Genomic DNA, 23,033 nt, shown 5'->3' on the forward strand with positions numbered 1-23,033 from the left:
AAGGTGTAGTTTTGGCTGATTGTCTTACTGCTGAGCAGAAAGACAATTGCATAAATCTCCTAGATCAATTCTCTGAACTCTTCTCTACTGTGCCAGGTACCACTTCTTGGTGTGAGCACACTATAGATACTGGAGACAGCTTGCCTGTCAAAAGTAAGATCTATAGGCAGCCTGACCATGTCAGGGACTGCATAAAGCAAGAGGTCCAGAAAATGTTAGAACTAGGAGTGGTTGAGCACTCTGACAGTCCATGGGCTTCTCCTGTGGTACTGGTACCAAAACCCCATTCCAAAGATGGAAAGAAGGAAATGCGGTTTTGTGTAGACTATAGAGGTCTCAACTTGGTAACCAAAACTGATGCTCACCCTATACCCAGGGCAGATGAGCTCATAGATACACTGGCATCTGCCAAGTATCTAAGCACTTTTGACTTGATTGCAGGGTATTGGCAGATCAAATTGTCAGAAGATGCTAAACCTAAGACTGCATTTTCAACCATTGGAGGACATTACCAGTTTACTGTAATGCCTTTTGGTTTGAAAAATGCACCTGCCACTTTTCAGAGGTTGGTGAACACAGTCCTGCAAGGGCTGGAAGCTTTCAGTGCAGCATATTTGGACGATATAGCTGTCTTTAGCTCCAGCTGGGATGATCACCTGGTCCACCTATGGAAAGTTTTGGAGGCCCTGCAAAAGGCAGGCCTCACTATCAAGGCTTCAAGGTGCCAGATAGGGCAGGGTAAGGTGGTTTATCTGGGACACCTTCTTGGTGGGGAACAGATTGCACCACTACAGGGGAAAATCCAAACAATTATTGATTGGGTTCCCCCTACTACACAGACTCAGGTGAGAGCCTTCCTAGGCCTCACTGGGTATTACAGGAGGTTCATTAAGAACTATGGCTCCATTGCAGCCCCTCTTAATGACCTCACTTCCAAAAAGATGCCTAAAAAGGTATTATGGACAGCAAACTGTCAGAAAGCTTTTGAGGAGCTGAAGCAGGCCATGTGCTCTGCACCTGTCCTGAAAAGGCCTTGTTACTCTAAAAAATTATATGTCCAGACTGATGCATCTGAATTAGGAGTAGGGGCAGTCCTATCACAACTTAATTCTGAGGGCCAGGATCAACCTGTTGCTTTTATTAGTAGGAGGTTGACCCCTAGAGAAAAGCGTTGGTCTGCCATTGAGAGGGAGGCCTTTGCTGTGGTCTGGGCACTGAAGAAGTTGAGGCCATACCTGTTTGGCACTCACTTCATTGTTCAGACAGACCACAAACCTCTACTTTGGCTAAAACAAATGAAAGGTGAAAATCCTAAATTGTTGAGGTGGTCCATATCCCTACAGGGAATGGACTATACAGTGGAACATAGACCTGGGAGTAGCCACTCCAATGCAGATGGACTCTCCAGATATTTCCACTTAGACAATGAAGACTCATCAGGTCATGGCTAGTCTTATTGTCCTTCGTTTGGGGGGGGGGGTTGTGTAGGAAAGTACCATCTTGCCTGGCATGTTACCCCCATTTTTCACTGTATATATGTTGTTTTAGTTGTATGTGTCACTGGGACCCTGGTAACCCAGGGCCCCAGTGCTCATAAGTGTGCCTGAATGTGTTACCTGTGTAGTGACTAACTGTCTCACTGAGGCTCTGCTAATCAGAACCTCAGTGGTTATGCTCTCTCATTTCTTTCCAAATTGTCACTAACAGGCTAGTGACCATTTTTACCAATTTACATTGGCTTACTGGAACACCCTTATAATTCCCTAGTATATGGTACTAAGGTACCCAGGGTATTGGGGTTCCAGGAGATCCCTATGGGCTGCAGCATTTCTTTTGCTACCCATAGGGAGCTCTGACAATTCTTACACAGGCCTGCCACTGCAGCCTGAGTGAAATAACGTCCACGTTATTTCACAGCCATTTTTCACTGCACTTAAGTAACTTATAAGTCACCTATATGTCTAACCTTTACCTGGTAAAGGTTAGGTGCAAAGTTACTTAGTGTGAGGGCACCCTGGCACTAGCCAAGGTGCCCCCACATTGTTCAGAGCCAATTCCGTGAACTTTGTGAGTGCGGGGACACCATTACACGCGTGCACTACATATAGGTCACTACCTATATGTAGCTTCACAATGGTAACTCCGAATATGGCCATGTAACATGTCTATGATCATGGAATTACCCCCTCTATGCCATCCTGGCATAGTTGGCACAATCCCATGATCCCAGTGGTCTGTAGCACAGACCCTGGTACTGCCAAACTGCCCTTCCTGGGGTTTCACTGCAGCTGCTGCTGCTGCCAACCCCTCAGACAGGCATCTGCCCTCCTGGGGTCCAGCCAGGCCTGGCCCAGGATGGCAGAACAAAGAACTTCCTCTGAGAGAGGGTGTTACACCCTCTCCCTTTGGAAAATGGTGTGAAGGCAGGGGAGGAGTAGCCTCCCCCAGCCTCTGGAAATGCTTTCTTGGGCACAGATGTGCCCAATTCTGCATAAGCCAGTCTACACCGGTTCAGGGACCCCTTAGCCCCTGCTCTGGCGCGAAACTGGACAAAGGAAAGGGGAGTGACCACTCCCCTGACCTGCACCTCCCCTGGGAGGTGTCCAGAGCTCCTCCAGTGTGCTCCAGACCTCTGCCATCTTGGAAACAGAGGTGCTGCTGGCACACTGGACTGCTCTGAGTGGCCAGTGCCACCAGGTGACGTCAGAGACTCCTGCTGATAGGCTCCTTCAGGTGTTAGTAGCCTATCCTCTCTCCTAAGTAGCCAAACCCTCTTTTCTGGCTATTTAGGGTCTCTGTCTCTGGGGAAACTTTAGATAACGAATGCAAGAGCTCATCCGAGTTCCTCTGCATCTCTCTCTTCACCTTCTGCCAAGGAATCGACTGCTGACCGCGCTGGAAGCCTGCAAACCTGCAACATAGTAGCAAAGACGACTACTGCAACTCTGTAACGCTGATCCTGCCACCTTCTCGACTGTTTTCCTGCTTGTGCATGCTGTGGGGGTAGTCTGCCTCCTCTCTGCACCAGAAGCTCTGAAGAAATCTCCCGTGGGTCGACGGAATCTTCCCCTTGCAACCGCAGGCACCAAAAAGCTGTATTACCGGTCCCTTGGGTCTCCTCTCAGCACGACGAGCGAGGTCCCTCGAATCCAGCGACTCTGTCCAAGTGACCCCCACAGTCCAGTGACTCTTCAGTCCAAGTTTGGTGGAGGTAAGTCCTTGCCTCACCTCACTGGGCTGCATTGCTGGGAACCGCGACTTTTGCAGCTACTCCGGCCCCTGTGCACTTCCGGCGGAAATCCTTTGTGCACAGCCAAGCCTGGGTCCACGGCACTCTAACCTGCATTGCACGACTTTCTAAGTTTGTCTCCGGCGACGTGGGACTCCTTTGTGCGACTTCGGGTGAGCACCGTTTCACGCATCCTTGTAGTGCCTGTTTCTGGCACTTCTCCCGGTGCTACCTGCTGCTGAGAGGGCTCCTTGTCTTGCTTGACGTCCCCTCTCTCTCCTGGTCCAATTTGCGACCTCCTGGTCGCTCCAGGGCCACAGCAGCGTCCAAAAACGCTAACCGCATGATTTGCAGCTAGCAAGGCTTGTTGGCGTTCTTTTGGCGGGAAAACACTGTTGCACGACTCTCCACGGCGAGGGGGATCCGTCCACCAAAGGGGAAGTCTCTAGCCTTTTTTGTTCCTGCAGAAACCTCAACTTCTTCTGTCCAGTAGAAGCTTCTTTGCATCCACAGCTGGCATTTCCTGGGCATATGCCCATCTCCGACTTGCTTGTGACTTTTGGACTTGGTCCCCTTGTTCCACAGGTACCCTAGATTGGAAATCCACAGTTGTTGCATTGTTGGTTTGTGTCTTTCCTGCATTATTCCTCTAACACGACTTCTTTGTCCTTAGGGGAACTTAAGTGCACTTTGCACTCACTTTTCAGGGTCTTGGGGAGGGTTATTTTTCTAACTCTCACTATTTTCTAATAGTCCCAGCGACCCTCTACAAGGTCACATAGGTTTGGGGTCCATTCGTGGTTCGCATTCCACTTTTGGAGTATATGGTTTGTGTTGCCCCTATCCCTATGTTTCCCCATTTCATCCTATTGTAACTGTACATTGTTTGCACTGTTTTCTAAGACTATACTGCCTATTTTTGCTATTGTGTATATATATCTTGTGTATATTTCCTATCCTCTCACTGAGGGTACACTCTAAGATACTTTGGCATATTGTCATAAAAATAAAGTACCTTTATTTTTAGTATAACTGTGTATTGTGTTTTCTTATGATATTGTGCATATGACACTAAGTGGTACTGTAGTAGCTTCACACGTCTCCTAGTTCAGCCTAAGCTGCTCTGCTAAGCTACCATTATCTATCAGCCTAAGCTGCTAGACACCCTATACACTAATAAGGGATAACTGGGCCTGGTGCAAGGTGCAAGTACCCCTTGGTACTCACTACAAGCCAGTCCAGCCTCCTACACCCAGTCACATCATGTGAGAAACCGACTTCAAAGACTGCTGCACTCCCATGCTGTGCCTGGTCAGGTGCCAATGTGGCAGGCCGGCACAACCGTTCTTAGTAACAAAGCTAACCATGCAAAATGATAGCTTCAGCTTGTTACTAATAGACTGAACGCAAATAAGATCCACAGCTACAGCTCGGTCTATTGGTGACAAAAAAAGGGGGAGAAAAGTGCCTGAAAAACATCACCATTCCTTCTCAGATATGGATTGTCTAAAGGATGAGTTACTGATGATACGTAGGTTAGATCAGCAAGCCATGAAACAAGTGCAGTAAATACTGCCTTAACTGAAACTGCTACAAAAAGATAAATGGTTAATGTTGATAAAGTGAGCTAAGAAGGGTGCGCTAAGGGAAAATATGTGGAAGGTCCTCAACTGCAACAATTGCCACAACATTAGAGAGATGCTGTCTAAAGAGGTGGCTTCTTTCTAGCACAGGAAGTCTTCTTAGCAAGACACAGTGGAATAAAAGGTGGAATGATCTTTAAAAAGATCCTATCTTTTTTTTTCTTAAGGACCGCAAATTAGGTGGTGTTTGCAATGGTTATACTGGCAAACATGGAATTGTTAGTCCAATTTCTTTCTGATGCTTCTTTTGGTATGGGTTTCTCAGCTTCAGCCTCTGCAGGGACTTCAGTACTAGTGACGAGATTCCAGAGGTTGAAACCCAGGAAGCTTGATCCTACAAAGAACCCTAATTCATCAACTTACTTTTTTGGGGGACAAACTATTTGATTCACAATTGAAAGATCTTGTGCAAACGCCAGCAGAGGGAGAATATACTGCAACCATTTAGACTATTTTCAATTAAATAAGTCCTTGATTCATAAATGAGCAAAGCAAGGGGTACAAGAAGAGAGAACCCCATTTTGAGGCCAGGCTTGTGGTTGGGGAGCCATGATGGCTTGAAAAAAACCTGACCACAAATCCCTCAATAGCCCACTACACATTGACATGTAGTGCAATACAGAGGGGGTGGTGGAATAACGTAGTTTTTTGTTCAATGCGAAAGCTGCATACAGGACAGATGGGTGCTATTTACTGGGAAGAACATCTCAATATTAGAGTTCAAATGCCTTCCTCCAGAACCTTGGTTAATTCACACTCCTTTGCTGAAATTAGAGCACAAAACAGAAGTTATGCTGTCAGGAATGAAAGGTGTGTTGGAAAAAAAAGCAATAACTATAGTTCCAGAAGCACATGGGATCAACTCTACGGCTGCAGGATGCATACTTTCAGTGTACTAATCCATCCAGACAGTCAAAGGTTTTTTCAATCAGCATTTCTGGTAAAAGGCTCCCTGTTCAGTCTATTTTTATTCCCAAGAGTCTTCTCAAAGTACTGGCCCAAATTGGTGGCACCTTTAAGTTAGAAAGTGCACTATTTATTTCCATATTTGGATGATTGGTTAATTTCTGCTTCTTCTCAAAGACCAGGTTCATTGGGAAGATAGTTTGACAGAGCCTGGACTCGCTGGGATTTCTTCTACAACTACAAAAAAGTCATTGTCAGAGACACTTCATCAGGGCTCTGTTCGATACAAAGAACATTCAAGGAAAGGAGATTGGAATTACAAACACAGTTAAATCACCTTCTTAGTTTCCAAAATGCATCAGTTTGTTTTTGGTTAACAGTACAAGGTTTGATAGTATCCTTCACAGCAATTGTTCCATGGGCTTGTCACCATCTAAAGCCCCTAGTGAATCATTTACTGGACCAGTGGGCTCCAGTGCCTCAGGACTTTGAACAGATGATTCTGGTGTCAACTGGCATAATTTAAGATCTCCAGTCATGGTTGGTACTAGAGAATCTGCAGAAGGAGGCATCCAGGCAAAGCCCTCTTCACCTAGCATTATCAATTGATGCAAGACTTTGAGAGGGGAGGCAAACCTTGTGGTGAAGCAGATACGTTACGTACCTGTAACTGTAGGTCTCCAGTATTGATATCTTTCATAGATTCACATGCTTGAATCATTCTCCACCCAGAGCAGAGCATGTGCTAGGAGTATCCTATATCCTTGCAGACTCTCTGAACAGGATCAGCACCACCTGCCATGAATGGGAGGTCGACCAGCAAACTCTAGACCATCTGTTCCATCACTGGAGAAAACCGAGCTTAGACCTATTTGCTTCAAGCGAGAACCGGAAATTCCAGTTCTTCGCCAGTTGGCAACCACAGGAAAGGTTGTGGGGGAATGCATTTTTGATAAGAAGGTCAGAAATCTATGCTTACGCTTTTCATTCGATCCCATTGTTCCCAAGATTACTAAGGAAAATAACGAGAGAGCCTTGCTGAATCATTCTCACGCATCCTGCTGATGGTGAGCCAAGACCACGTCCATCATCCCAGCCCAACATCACTTCATTTGCCGGTCTGGCTCCTGAATTCAATGGGTTTGCCGGATTAGATATTCCTTCCGAATGTACAGTGATAGTTGCAAATGCCAGGGCACAGACCACAAACAAGATATACAAACTTAAGCGGAAGTGATTTTATCTCTGGTGTATGGACTCCAAGATCCATCCTTTTAAATCTACACCAGAACAGATACTTCCATATCTCCTTCACCTGGCAAAATCTGGCCTTTCTCACTCTTCAATAAAAGTACATCTAGCAGTGATGTCTAGAGTTTGATGATCCAGTAATTCTCCATCTCTGTGGTCTTCAAGAATAATCTAGCAGTTCATTAAAGAACTCATCAGAACGTTTTCCCCGTGAAACTTCCTCCTCCTCCTTGACACATAAATAAAGTGCTTTCGCAACGAATGAGACATCCGCTTGAGCCCATTAACAAGGCAGAGTTAAAATACATTTGTTGGAAGACAGCGCTCTTTCTAGCGCTTACTTCAGCCAAAAGAGTGAGTGACATCCAGGCAATCACGATCAACCAACCTTTTCTCCAATTCAAATCAGACTGTGTCATCCTCAGGAGCAATCCTACATTTATACCTAAGGTCTCATCAGTCTTTCACCTAAACAAGACAGTAATATTGAGAGTATACTTTTCTAATCCTCAAACATCTTTGGAAAGATCATTGCATATGTTAGATGTCAAATGATGTTTAAAGTTTTACTTACACAGAACGATCCACATCCGTAAGACAGATCAACTGTTTGTAGCCTATGGAGATCTCAGAAAGGGGTTTACGGTCTCTAAACAGACTATAGCAAAACTGATTGCTTCACCCACATAATTTTGTCATCAGCAAGCAGGAAAACAGCTGGCTACCAAGGTAAAGGCCCACTCCACCTGAGATGTCTCCACCTCCACAGCTCTATTCACCAGTGTGCCCATTCAAAAGACATGACGAGCAGCCGCCTGATCCAGCAGGCACACCTTTACTCAACATTACTGCCTTAATTCCACAGAGAAAACTGATGCAGCAGTAGGACAGGCAGTTCTACAGTATATGTTTCAATAAGGTGAGCCACTGTTCTTTTCACCTTCCACTAGGTTATTATCATTATATGTTATTGACTGTGCTGTTCACTGTTAACCATTCTGATTCAATAATGTTAATCTATGTAAGATCCAATACTGGAGAAGAAAATAAATTACTTACCTGTGACTGTAGTTGTCCAGTATTGGTGTCTCTTATAGATTCACAGGGGAGCCACCCTCTTCCCCATAGAGATTCCCCTTATATCGTATTGTTATTTATCTTGTGTTAGAAAATCTGAGAGACTGGAGGCTCTGTGGTTTAGGTTCTAAAGGGTGCTGTCACCTGATTGGCTGGAGTTTTGGTAATTTCTAATAACACTAATCAGCTATTAAAGGGAATGTCTTTTGTAATGCTTCAATGTAGTCTTTTGCTTTCTACGGTTCACACCATATGTGCCGTGGTATACACAAATATGCTATCCCTGAGACCTACATGTATCCTAGGGTAGGACAATTTTCTCACAGACAAGGTAAGTTGAAACATTCCATCATCAGTAGTGTTCTACATCACTCAATAGGCATTTCAGTTGGTGATAGAACACTTTAATCAGCTTTAATTAGACATACCTGCCTCTCAGTTGGATGTGATGTCTCCTCAGTTTTGCATTGAGACCTGGAGCCAGGAGGCTTGAGGCACAGAAGCTCTGTAGATTCCGTGGCCAGAAGGGATTCTTATGCTTTTTCTCAAATTCCCCCTCTCCCACAGAAGATTTGGAGGAGAATGTACTGGGGATTCTGATACCTCCTTTCTGGCCATGGAGGCAGTGGGTTCCTACTTCAAAGCTCCTATCAGTAGAACACTACTTTCTATGCTCATCTCCTCCTCTTTCTTTGCAGTATCCAGTTCCTTTGCAGAAACAAACTCTTCACCTGCAGCTGGCAGCTTGGAGGTTGAGAGGGTTGGGTTATGTCCCATGCTTTCTTGAGAGGGTTGGGTTATGGTCAAGATGTTCTAGAAACTGTGTGTGTGTTATACAAACTTCCAAAAAATGTTACATTAAATTGATATGCAAAACACTGAAGAATGTTGATGCATGGTGCACAGGCAAATGTATAGATGCAGTTGAGTGTGATCTTTCTGGAATATTTAGGGACTCTAGGAGGGGAGATATGTTGAAAATAATCAATTTAGCAGATAGACTACTAAAGAGTTTTAGGTCAAGAATACCAGTAATTCCATCACCCCTGTCCTCATGGGACCTTTCAACTGTGTTGATTGACCTCCAGGAAAGTCCCTTTGAACTTCTGGAGGCAAACCGTTCTTGGTCATCAGCAAAAATGTCCTTCTTTGTGGCCATTATGCACTTGCCGCGTGTTCTATCGTTGGTAAATCCTCAAATGGTAAGGACTGTAATGAGGAGTATGGCATTAGAATAATAAACCTATTACTTACAGATAATCTTCATTACATTTGTCCAAGACCTTCTTGTCACAGTCAAGTTTCCTCCCTCCCTTTCTGAAATATAATAACACCTGCAGATACCAGTCTGGAAATAGCAGGATGTTACATGGAGGGTGTCAAGGTATGATACCGAAACTACAAATTGGGTAGTGGAAAGGGAAGAAATACTTGGAAATTCCTTATTTTTCCCCGTTGAACAGCATGGATGGTGGGGACTGTCTCCAGGGTGGGGCTACTCAAATGGTAATGACTATGACAAAGAGGACTTGGTCTAAAGTAATGAAGATTACCGGTAAGCAATTATTACCACTTACCTCTTAATCTTATTTGTCTTCCCAGCCTTTACTTCATTGCATTGAGTATTCAATCCTTATGCCTTTATCTCGAGTCCTTTATATAGAATGAATTTGAAAGGCTTCAAATCGTGCGCCTGGTATCCTGTCTAGGGTATAGAATCCAAGCTGGGGGAGCGGTAAGCAGGTGAGCTGTCTTCTAAGACTTTTTGGGTAGTTAGTTCTGATGAAGCAGAAAATGAAGGTTTTGATTTATTAATGCTTAAACGTAGTGTGAAATAATCATGTGTGACTTTAACCGAACTAATAAAGATTGTACGGGGACAAAATGTGCCCTCAGAGTAGTTTGCCAACATTTATATGCGTGCTTTATATAACGTGGTGTATTAGAATTGCACTAATCCGACATAATCATAAACGTGTGCTATGATTTGCTTATTTGAAATGCTTTAGCTTAGCATTACTTTAGCGGAGGCTTTGGCCTAGTTGCCTGGTCTCACGGTTTAGATGCCCGTATTTTTCCACTGTGCTAATAAACGTGTATTTTTGCTTGAAGCTGTACTTTTCCACAGAAACTGTTCACATGCTTATCTTAAAGTTAGTGCCAGCCTGGCATATTTTCTCTTTAATTCAAGGTCGACTTGCAGGTGCGGACAATGGAGGCTCTGAAAGTGAGCTAATTGGGAGACAATGTTGCAACTTGCGTACCCATCTCCAAGGATAATGTATGCTTAAGTAAAAGCTTGAGAACTGTCGTTTTTGATTGGTCAATTTGAAGCTAACCTATGAACCCTCCAATGGAGACCCTACAGGACTTGAACTGTTGTCTATAAAAACCAGGTGCACGAGAAGAAGGTAGCTATTATCGGCCATTACCCGGACACTACGCCATTTTGACTTCGTAGCTATTATGGCCCACTTTGCTGCGACGCCATTTTGAGAGACTTTGATGCTTTCTCTAATCGAGAGAAAGAGACTTTGATGATTCTTGCCCTAGAGACTTTAACTTTAACTTTGATCCCTTTGCATGAAGTAGTAGTTTTACCTTGCCGCCGTGAGGCATTTGCCCCGTCCACCCCTGCCCCTTTGTCCCGTCCCATGCTGATCAAGAAACGGTACCCATGCTGACCGAGGAACGGTACCTGTGAGACGAAGACTTCCTTGTATGCTGATCGTAATTGGTAAATATGAAAAGAAATTGTAAAATTGCATTGTGTTTCTTTTAGGTAACCAACTGCTGATTTTTGGTAAGATCCCTAGTTAAGAGTTTTTCTAAATTAATGTTGCTAAATTGTTTTAGCATGAAGTCCCACATGCCGATGCTAATTTGAGGTTAGACGAGGGTTCCATATGTCGCACGATGCAATTTGAGATCTTGTTATGCTGACTAAATGTATGCCATTAGTTCATTACAGATTATCGTATTAGTGATTTGCATTGCCATTATCGAATGCCTCGTGATTCAAATGCTACATAGATTGCACTTGTTTCGACGTTATGGACAGCTATTAATGTTCATATATGTTTATCATTTGGTGTTGAGACACATTTATATTGTGCTAGCTTTGTTAATATAGGGAAATAAATTCACTAACTTTGCAATAAACTGGTGTGGTTATTCCTGGCTGAAAGGTCAGGGTCCGCCGAAATGTATTCTGGACTAATTGTTAAGTGTTATGTTGTTCAAGGTGTTGCTTATGTTCGTTATTGATCATTGATTTTGATGAGATTGATCGATTAAGAGTACAAAGAGTTCCCACTAAGTCAAAAGATTCATCGGCCTAAAGAGCGTCCGAACACAGGGAAATTATTACTACGGACCGCTCTATCAGTTCCACTGGAATGACATAATGGTTGGTAATAGGTTGGGCTAAAGCTTAGGGAAGTTTCGACTGAGCAACCAACCTATGCCAGTGGGAGCTGTCCATTTTGCTGCTTCACCTGTCCAGAGGTCGGAATCCAAATTTAGTTGGGTGAGGTAGTGGAGCAATAGTTAAACAACTGGCTGTGGGGTCCATGGAAATTACACCAAGTGAGGGGAGACATGGGGAGGCCAATGGGGGCATTTCTGCCAGTGCTGAGATGGGACAGCTGTTGGATGCATGGTATCTGAAGTGTTGGCTATGTGGCACTCTGTGGTAAATAGTTCAGAGCTGAGCACAAGCAGTGAAGGGGATGCAGTTGCAAGCGGCCTTCACAGCAGGCTGCGGGGCAGGGAGTCTGTCAGGCCTACAGGTGTGCCAGAGCATAGCCAAGGTGAGGAAGCTGGCCCTGTAGAGAGGAAGAGGAAGCAAACTGCTGCAGAGCAGGTGGCAGTTACTGAGTTGGGGCAGTGAAGAGGACCTTTTAGGTGGGGCGAGGATCAGACCAGGCCATTGGGGGCATAGGGTATGAAGTTCTACGTCAGACCCCTTGTCAGTTTGGAGCAAAATGAGTACAAGAGAGGGTTGGACCTAAGTTAGGGGGTGTGCTTGATGAGGGCGATGCTGGAGGAGATTATGGGATGGAGATGGGGTGCAGGTGGCTACGTTTGGGGAACAAATAGGGGTATGATCCAATTCAGGAATCCAGGGGCGGGATCAGTATACAAACCGACAATATTTATTGTTTAGAAAACACACGAGGTCTGTGGTTTCCTAACGATGTGCCTAAAGGAGATAATAACAACTTATAAGCTCAAAGATCATTTTAAAAAGAGAGGGCTTTTTGTTCAATTATATATTATATTTGTAGGTTTGCTTCTTGGGGTTATTTCACCCATCCCTTCATTCAGGTTCTGCCATCTCTTCCCTCTGCCTCTTCCAAAGGCGAAATAATCACGAGGACACAAACCTACAGATAGGGTAATCTTTTTTACATTTTCATTCAGTTTACAACATGTTATTATATCCTTTAGGCAACTCTTTTGAAAACCATAAAATGTGCATCTATTATAAACAGCAAATATTAGGTTAACCTACTATGTCACTTTGAAAGCCACAATATCCATTGATTGCATGTTAAGATTGACTAAACATTGGGTTCACTCTACTTCACTGGTGTATTATTGAACACATGGTGATGGATATGTATTCACAATCCCCACTCCTCTGACATACTCTATGTTAAAAAACCTTCAGAAGTATGACAAATTCTAGTGATTGATATGGAGATTTTTTGCTTTTGTGCAGTGTCCTACAAGAAAACAGGAGTGCCTGAAGAAGTCCTTCATCTAAGTTTTAGGTTGTCAAGAAGGTTAAAATATGTCAGTGTAGTAAATTAGGTTGATGGTGTTCCAACAAACAAAGATACTAACAGAATTTGTTTTATACAACTCAAAGTTGGACTGTCAAAATATATAAATGGATGTTATAGTAGGCCCTAACCTCTTTGCACCATTGGATGTTTCATGGTAAAAATAACTATATGAAACAATTGAATACCTTTATGTGTTATATGCTGGGCACTTGTTTATGTAACCTTATGTAGTTAAGATATATGTTTTTGAGTAATGTCTATGTGATGTTGATTACTTATGATTAAAGAGATGAATGTTTTCTTTTCTTTTTTATGTCACTTGAAGATTTTCAGAGATCAGTTTATGAGAAAACATCTCAAAAGTGATTATGGAAAAAAAGATGAGAGGCTTATTTAATATGGACCAGGAGTCATTACAAGGTCAAGTGAAGTGTTTGTCAAACCATCTATGGTTGATGGGGGTTATCTGTTGGTTTGTTATTGTTGGAGAGCCACACAGGCGTTTGAGACTATTATGTTAGGCATACTGGTGAGTGTGAAAAAGATTGCAGTGGAGGTGAGTAGCTGGTGTGGGTGGAGGATGTAAAAGGGGGTCAGTGGACCCAAGGAATGAGCTGCCATGGAGAGCAGTTTGGTGATGTGGAAACCTGTAACATCTGAGTGGGTTACCAGAATAGAGACAGTTTGCTGACCAAAAGGTTTGGTGAACGTTTCATGCACCTGCAGGACTCTTGGCTGGATAAGCATTCCCAGACTGAAGAAAGAACTCCGTGGCATATTTACTAAACTTGCATGCAACGCAGGGCAGCAAACAAAGATATGGAGCATTTCTGCTCTCTCCTTGTGCAGCTGAACTTCAGGCAGCCTAGGACCAAAGCAGACACCCTGTCACTGTGGTGCAATATGTATCCTTTGGGTCAAAACAGTCCAGCATTGCATTCCTGCATGAACAAATATTCATTTCACTGAACACCTGGCACAGAGTTTGCTGCATATGCAGACTGAGTGAATTAAATCCTTTCTCATCATCCCATACAACCTGCAAGCTGTGTTTTCTGTTATCTTCAGCCACGCTGGCATGTGGTCAAGTGAGAGCAGGTTTCCAAGCTATCTTCTCTTAAATTTAGTTTCCGGTACATGGACCAATCAACCTCTAGATGTGGTTGCAGCGATAGTCACTTATAATTATAAGGATTATAAAGGAGGAAGAGGATGGAGAGATTGATGACATTGAGGGTTGCTGAGAGAGGGAAATGATTTCGTAGCACAATCATTGGAGATGGTGGCATCAATAGTAGGACTTGGGCAGAACCCAGAGAGTCCGCCTCCCTCCATTTCGCTGTGAAGCCACCAAGATCATCTGCGGTGTACCCCAGGGGTCGTTCCTCAGCCCGACCCTCTTTAACGTTTACGTGGCTCTGCTCGCAAACATCATCCAAACACAACCTCAACATTGTCTCATACGCCGATGACACCCAGCTGATCCTCTCCCTCACCAAGGACCCCACCACTGCCAAAACCAACCTCCACGAAGAAATGAAGGCCATCACCGAATAGATGAAGAACAGCTGCCTAAAACTGAATTCTGACAAAACTGAGGTCCTCATCTTCGGCTCCACCCCCTCTGCCTGGGACAACTCCTGGTGGCCTGCCACACTGGGAACCGCACCGACACCCACCGACCATGAACGCAACCTGGGGTTCATCCTGGACTCATCATTATCAATGACCCAGCAAGTCAATGATGTCTCTTCCTCCTGCTTCAACACCCTCTACATGCTTCGGAAGATCTACAAATGGATACCCACCTGAACCAGAAGGACGGTCACCCACGCCCTCGTAAGCAGCAGACTGGACTATGGCAACGCCCTCTATGCAGGAACCACGGCAAAGCTCCAGAAAAGACTGCCACGCATACAGAATGCCTCTGCATGCCTCATCCTGGACATCCCCCGCCACAGCCACATCACAGCCCACCTGAGAGACCTGCACTGGCTTCCCATCAACAAGAGAATCACATTCAATCTCCTCACCCACGCTCACAAAGCACTGCACAACACCGGACCAGAATACCTCAACAGATGACTCTCCTATACCCCAACCCGCCACCTTTGCTCCGCTGACCTTGCCCTCTCCACCGTTCCAAGCATCAACAGAATGATCGCCAGTGGCAGATCGTTCTCCCACCTCACTGCCGAGACGTGGAACACTCTTCCTATCCATCTGCGACAGACACAGGACCTGCTAACCTTCAGGAGACACCTCAAGACCTGGCTGTTCGAGCAGTAGCAGCGTCTCCCCCAGCGCCTTGAGACCCTCACGTTGAGTAGTGTGCTTTACAAATGCTATGATTGATTGATTGACACAGGGTAGCAGGGCTAAAAAATAAAAAGAACCTTGTTTCTTGGAAATGGAGAAATGCCAGAAGGATGGATCCAGAGACTGTAAGTCTGCATCAAAGAAGAGACATGAGGTGAGCCCGACAGCTGGTGTAGAGAGGTCACTGATATTGCCACCAGGTGAAAGGCCATGGTGGGAAAGCTGAGATACACAGGGGTGTGCAGAGATGCCAAAAAAGGTATACAGGTCATTTGGATGGTAATTTGTTATTTGGAGAGGAAGAGGGTTATGAGTGTAATGGGAAGCAGGTAAAGGATAAGGGGTGTGGGTGCACAAGAACGGGGACCTCTAGGAGGAAGCAGGTGGAGGTTGAGGCACAGTGTGCAGTTGGGGGGCAGCAGAGTTGTACACACAAAGAGGGTGTCAGGCAGATTGAGGATCAAGGCAATCAGGCGCCGCACATGGGGTTCACAAACATTTGTGGGCCAATCTGATGGTTTCTACCAAGCAGAGGATTTGGAGGGGGAGTAAGTAGCAATTTCCAAGCCATTGCATTAGGAGGTCCAGGTAAAAGAGGAGATCAAGGGAAGAGAAGGAGCTAGCAAGACAGCTTATGGTTCCTGTTTGAATTAGGGTCTCTATGGGTTTATTCCTTATATATTCAAGTGTGTACTACAAGCACTAACCAGATAGGTGTGTGGTTTTGTTTAAGTACATGGATGTCATCAGTAAGGCAAAGATTAATTTTGGGGGTCTGGCATGGGTAAGTTATGATGTGGAATTGAGGGCCAGGTTTGGCTGAAGATTTGGAAGAGATGATAAGTGAGCTGGACAATGACTTCAGCTTCAGTGGTTGACTCACTCTAGATAGGACTTACTGAATTACCGGCCAGTGCGCTTTGCCATTACAGTACTGGCCCTTTGCAAGTGGGGAACTTTCAAAAGGGAAGCCACTGCAGGGACAGGGTCTTTCTGTCCTTTTGTTAGGGGGCTCTACAACAGGGAATTACAAATTGAGAGTTTAAGAGGTGCAGGATGTCAACCCATACATTATTTTGAACAAATTAGCAGGGACAGGTACAGCAGGGTGAGGTAGTTGTTTTCATGGAAATGTGGGCAAAAGCTCCCACACCATTTAAAAAGGAATAGGTCAGCTTCTCTTTACATGTTTACAAAGATAGGCATGCAGCCTGGTTATTTAAATGTGGGTTTAGTGATTGATTTAAGTTGGGTTGTAAGGGTTCTCTATGCCAGTGAAGGCAGAACATATGAGGTTGGAAAAGGCTGATTGGAAGGTGGTTAGATGGAAGCTTCAGAAGGAAGTGGAAGAGCAGAAGGGATAGTGGTAGTGTGATTTCTAAAAAAGGTGGAGATTGTTCTTTGTTGTTTCATTTGTCTTGGCCGGAGAGAACATCTGCCAATGATTACATACCACAATAGTCCTCTGTTTAATAGATGATGCAGTGAGGTTGCTCAGGGAGAAAAACTTTGGGACGTAAATGGCAAAGAGTGATGTTAAGTCTGCTTTTCATTTGCTGGCAGTGCATACTGATGATTTTCAGCTGTTGGGCAAGCTGTTTAAGGAGCGGAGTCATGTATATAAAGCTCTGCCAATTAAGTATTCCACTTCCTGTTCATAGTTTGAGCCATTTAGGACTTTATTTTGTAGTTTGTTCTCAATTGTGACAAACATTTAATCTTTGAGACATTATGTGGATGATTTATTTTTTGCTGAATATAGGTTTTGGGAATACGTGCTAAAGGAATGGGCTGCTTTGCAGGATTTGTTTGTGGATTTGGTGTCCCCTTGGTGCCGGGAAAGAGGGAAGGGCAATGCACAGTGTTGACATTTTTGGGTGATGAACTGTATTCAGGGCAGAAGAAAGTGAGGCTGCCTTTAGTCAGGGTGAGTATGATTCTGCCTTGTTGCCACAGATGATAGCATCTAGAGAGGTGGAGGTGAGGAAGATTTAAGTGCTGTGGGGGCACCTTAAGTTTGCGCTTTGATCGAATGGAGCGAGCATGAACTTTTGTAGAAGGTCGGGCTTTGCTTTGTCTGGGGACTTAGGCCCTCATTATGAACATGGCAGCAAACACCGGCGGCCGCTGTGGCAACGGTGAACAGAAGACCGCCATTGGCAGTGAACAGTAACCCGCCATTTATTGATGCCAAAAACAGAAACCGCCAACAATTCTGCTACCACCAGCCACCGACAGGGCCCTAGTCGGTGGAAAGGCTGCACACTCCATCCCGCCACCACCAAGCAAACAAATCCCCCACCCTCCAAATAATGATGCACAAATCACCGCAGCAGATGGCGGTACGGACCCCATGGCCAGCAAGTGGACAGAACAGCAAGAAATGCACACATTGGCAAGTGTGAAACCCACACACCTGACACACATCCACAACACTATAAAACACTCACATACACACCCCACAATCCTTTGCATTGCCAATAGGACAACTGAGACTGGCAACACAACACTCAGACATTGAACGCAACATCACACAAGTCACACGCCCAACCACACAACAGCACCCTCACCAATATCCACACAACACACCACCCACAACACACACCATGGCCCCCCTAAGCACCCACGCTTCACAGATAGGGAGCTAAGAACAATGGTGGACGAGATACCCTAGGTCGAGCCACAAATCTTCGGGCACAGGTCCAGCACACACCCATCGCCAGGAAGATGGAGTTATGGCAGACAATAGTGAACAAGGTATCCAGGAGATAGCAAAAATTACACAAAGATTCCTAGATCCATCACTGCTGTCGGTGTTTCTAGGTTATGTGGCCGATGGCCTAAACTCATCTGATAGGACTTCTATATCTGGTTATGGAAGCAGAGTGGCAATTACATGGTTCTGGGTCTGCTACCACACCTGCAAGATATCCTGACGGATGCTGCCTTTTGTGACAAACATGCCGAAACATACACATTCCTACCATGGCCACAGAGAAGGCATGAGGTTGGGACCTCCTATGAATGTACTTGGACAGGCTAAACGACGACTAAATAATCAGTCAGCTGTAGATCATAGGCTTCATTCTGTGAATAAAGCAATATAGTCTAATTTAGAATTTGCCTTAAAAAACTTTTTACTTCTGTGGACTCTATTGAATCGTGACTGCAAGTTGGGGACCCTAACTTAAGCAATTTCTATTAAATGAACCTCAAAACAATACAGAAATAAGTATATTTATATATGTATATATATATCAAACAAAAACTGAAATGATGGAATATTTTACTTAATTCACAAACAAAAAAAATACAAAATCGAAATTTTATTTATAATGGAAAGCTTGGGGTTTTCTAAACTTTTCTTTTTTGCAAGAAGATCAAGCAATAAGCTCGATTCTAGCATTTCACTTGCATCGTCTTTTTCTGGTTCTTGCTAGAATCTGGGTACACTACAGGTGCGGTTCTCATGAATATAAGCCAAGGATACCAATTTTTAGCCTCCAATTTCATATTCCTTCACATTTACTGAACGTTGGAACATTTTTAATTTCACATTTTGCTTTTTTTATGTAAACAAATACTTTATTGGTCTACTTATATTATTTAATTTTCTTAACAGTTTCGGAACCCTTAAGTAGAAAAACAGCTGCCTTAAGGTGGTATTAAAACCTTAATGGCCACAGATACAATATGCCTGTTAGCATCTCGTATCTCTAGCAATACGCTGTTTACCAGTTAGTTGTCCTCTCTCCTTCATGCACGCATGCAGATGCCCAGGGTACACAGTTGTACTCATCAATATAAAAGGCTCCTTGCGTGACAGATCGGGAGTGAAAGCTCGGAGACAACTCATTCATGCAGCTCTCCTCTTCACTCATCAAGCAATTGTCTGGGTATAGCACCTGCAACATTTATCCCCTAGACTTGTGCCTAGGCCAGTGCTTAATTTATGCTTGTTGTTTCCGGTACTGAGCACCGGCACTTATTTTTGAGGGCCGGCGCTTAGCCTTCTGCCTCAAGCATTTGCTGCGAGCAAAAGACTATGGGAAAGACGGAGGAAGAGAAAAACGAAAAATCGTCTCAAAGGAGAGAGCAGAAAGCTGCAGGAGTGAGCTGAAGGGGCAGGGCAGGGCTGCAAATGGATTGAAGAGGCTGGAGATGGCTTCAGGATTGCACTGCCTCAGTATTCCGTGTTCGCACATTTAATTGCAGCAGCTGCAAGTTTAAGAGGAGAGCTTTGAGCACTGGCACGTTTTTATTTACAAATTAAGCAATGGCCTAGGCCATTTTGCTTTTAGCCTTTCATAACAGGTTCTCCGTGATAATCAAAACATAGTCGTTTTCGTATATTTGCTCTAAGCCCATGATCTTGGACATAACCACGGGTCCTTGACCACCATATGATACCTTTTGGCTCTCTTCACCCTCCTCACTCCAAGCAACAGAGCACTCCGCCTGCCTGCTGAAAATGGACCCTACATGATCTGACACCAGCAGGCTATGTGTTAAGCCACCCTTCGGCTTTCCATATTCATGAACAGAAGTTGCTAAGCAAGCTTTTAAATTATAGCTATTATTTCAAAATGTATTAAAGTATCTGTTTTGCTGTTTTTGATCTTTTACAATATTTCATCAGTTGGATCCGTTCCCTGTGTTTAAGCATGTGTCTTTTCCCCTATTCCACTATCTTCCAATCCTGGGTCGCTTCCAGCAGGAACTTGCCAATCTTATTAAAAATAATCACTGGAAGAGTGCTTCTCTGTCCATGTGATTGCGTGCCTACCAGATGGCCCATGAAGCAACCATGGCTCCATCTTCTTTCATTGCATGCTGGTAAATTAGTATTTGAGTCACTGCCCAGTTTAAAAAAAAACTAGGGCCCATATTTAATAAGGTTTTGCGTCACCCTTGCGTCACACAAGAGGGCTCAAGGACGACGCAAAACCTAAATGAGATTTATCAAGCACACAAAGCTGGCTCTTGCCTGGCCCTGCATGGTTCATAAATCTAGAGTAACACAAAGCAGGGCACATCGCTGCCTTGAATTACTCTGCAGCAGTGAGGCGTTTCATGGGTGTAGCGTGGGTGTTCCTGTGCATTCACCCATGGATTCTGACACGTTCCCAGGTTTACCAACACTGATAAACATGGGAATGTGTCAGACTTGTACGCCTCTGGCAACGAGGAGAAATATCTTTATTTTTCCTCTTTCTGAATATGCTGCATTCTACAGCACATATAGAAAGAGGAAAATTACTCAAATAATAGTTTTTGAGCGGGGAGGTGTCCCTTCCTGCACAAAAACAATCTTGTCTGCAATGCAGGCACCCTTGCAAAATGACGCAAGGGTGCCTGTACTGGCACAAGGCAGCAAAGTGTGCCGGCACTATTGAAGGACAGGAATGTGCCACATAGTGGTAAATATGGCACAATCCTGCCCTTTCTCTTTCACACAGCGCAGCGCAGCAAGGTGGCTTGCTAAGTGTGCTGCGTGAATTTTTGATAAATATCACAATATCTATCCGTGTCAATACTGTATTTACCATCTCACAACATTTGAAGTAATGCTGGTATTTTTACCTCTTTCCTCCTCCCTCATAGTATGTTTTGGCCATTTTCCTAATGCGATAAGACCCCACAGTGCTATGAGTACTCATTAGACACTGTGAACAACATACACACTCAGTATTCTTAGATTATTTTGACATTCTTTGGGTTGTTGAATGAAGCTAGAGACCCTGGAACTACTCACTTCTTCGCCCAGACAAGTACCAATTTTTGCATTTTTAATTCATGCTTAAAGACAGGTTTAACTGTTTTGCCAATCTTATGATTTCTAGAAAGTTCACAATGAGAGGCAGGGGGTTGGCCACAGGCTGTGGTCTCTCTGGCCATTCCCTACATCCAATCCCCCACTGGCAGATAACCCCACGGAAGGCATAGTCTTCAGGTTTGCATGGCATGGGGTTGGCCATAGGGTCCAACCTGCCGCCAGGCCCTGCGTCCAAACACCGTGGGCAGCCATCCTGCTGCCAGGGCCGGCGAACACGAATTGGCACAGACCCCCCTTTCCAAGCCACTTTAAGCCCCCTGTCTTCCACAGCTTCTTTTTTTAAAAGGGAAGAGGGTGCACAGCCCTCCCTTTCCAAGCCACTTCGGGCCCTGGGGATCCCTTATCCTTGCCTTGTTTTTTTTAATTAAGGGCAGGGGTGCACTTCCCCCCACCACGGGCCAATAGCAGCCTCAGGTAGCCAAATCACCTGGAGCCTTTCTTTTTTATTGGGTGGTGGCATAGAGGCCCCCTTCCAGAGCCACTTAGGGCCCCCGGACCTCATCCCCTGCACTAAATTTCCTCCCCAGGCCATAATACCCACAGAGACACCACGCCCCAGGGCAGAATGCATTCTAAAGGGTGTGTGTGTGTGCCCACTGAGCGTTATTTGGTCCCAGGGCCTATGCACCTTTTGGTTGGATGCCCCAGTGCCCACCTGAGGAACTCACCAAACAATATGAGCCAGCTCTGCTCTCACCTGGTGGGAGTATCTATTCTTTTATTTTGCTCCCGCTGGCCAGGAGCAATCTGAGTTTCCCTGCCGGCAAAGGAAACACAATTCTGCTCCCACTCAGCAGGACCATTTTTAAAGCTCCCTCTGAATGAGAGCAGCTATTTCATCCCTGCCTGCACTCCTGCAGGCAGAGTAGGCATGACTGCTCTCACCTGACAAGAGCTTTAAAAATGCTCACGCCAGGTCGGAGAAGAACTTTGCTTCTCTGCCTGCTCCTCAGGACACAGTAATTGAGTTGGCCCCGGGAGATGGGGTCCCTGGAGCCTTTATGGGCCCCCTGCCCTTTTTTCTGACATTCAGTGCTAGGAGATGTGATCCCCGTTGCTTCTTAAGGCTTGGGGAAGCAGGGCAGCCACCTCCTTCACTTTTTTGGATTAAGGACTTCAAGGCTTGGGGTCTGGGGGGCATACAACTGCCCTGTGCAGGCCAATAATAGCCTCAGGGACACCATCTCCTGGGACCTTTCTTATGTACAAATGGAAGGGGGCATAAAGCCCCCTCCGAGAGCCACTTAGGGCCACGGAGACCTCATCCCCTGCACCAACTTCCAATAATTATGGGAGGGGGGGCGCACTGCCCCGCTCTCTGAGCCATAAAAGTCTCAGGGGACCCCATTGCCCAGGGCAGAATGCATTATACAGGGGGAGGAGGGCTATCCCCTGGGGCCTCTGCACTTTTTGGGTTGCTGCCCCAGTGGCCGCCTCAGGAATTCACCAAACAATTTTAGCCAAGGTTTCTCCTGCCCACAAGGAGCGTCTGTTTTTTTTATTTTTTTGCTCCTGCCCGCAAGGGAAACAAAATTCTGCTCCCACTTAGCAAGAGCATTTTTAAAGCTCCTGCTGAGTAAAAGCAGATATGCCATTCCTGCCCGCGCTCCTGCAGGCAGGGGAGGAAACCCTGCTTCCACTCGACAGGAGCTTTAAAGATGCTCCCACCAGGTGGGATCAGACTTTTCTTTCCCTGCCCATGAGGGCAGGGAAACTAATGTGTCCCGGTGTTGGCTCTCCAGGACACAGTAATTGAGGTGGCCCCAGGAGATAGGGTCCCTGGGGCCTTTACAGCCCGCTTGCCCTTTTTTCTGACATACATCCCCAGAGGATGGGATCACCGGGGCCTATTAAGGCTTGGAGAAAGGGGCTGGCACTCACTTTTCCTTATTTTGAACAGCTCTAGGAGATGGGGTCCTCAGTCCTCCCCAAACCTCGGGGAGGAGGGACACTTGCCCCCTTCCCAATACTAATGTGTC

This window comes from Pleurodeles waltl, chromosome 4_2 (genome assembly GCF_031143425.1).
Source record: "Pleurodeles waltl isolate 20211129_DDA chromosome 4_2, aPleWal1.hap1.20221129, whole genome shotgun sequence".
Classification (NCBI taxonomy): Eukaryota; Metazoa; Chordata; class Amphibia; order Caudata; family Salamandridae; genus Pleurodeles; species Pleurodeles waltl.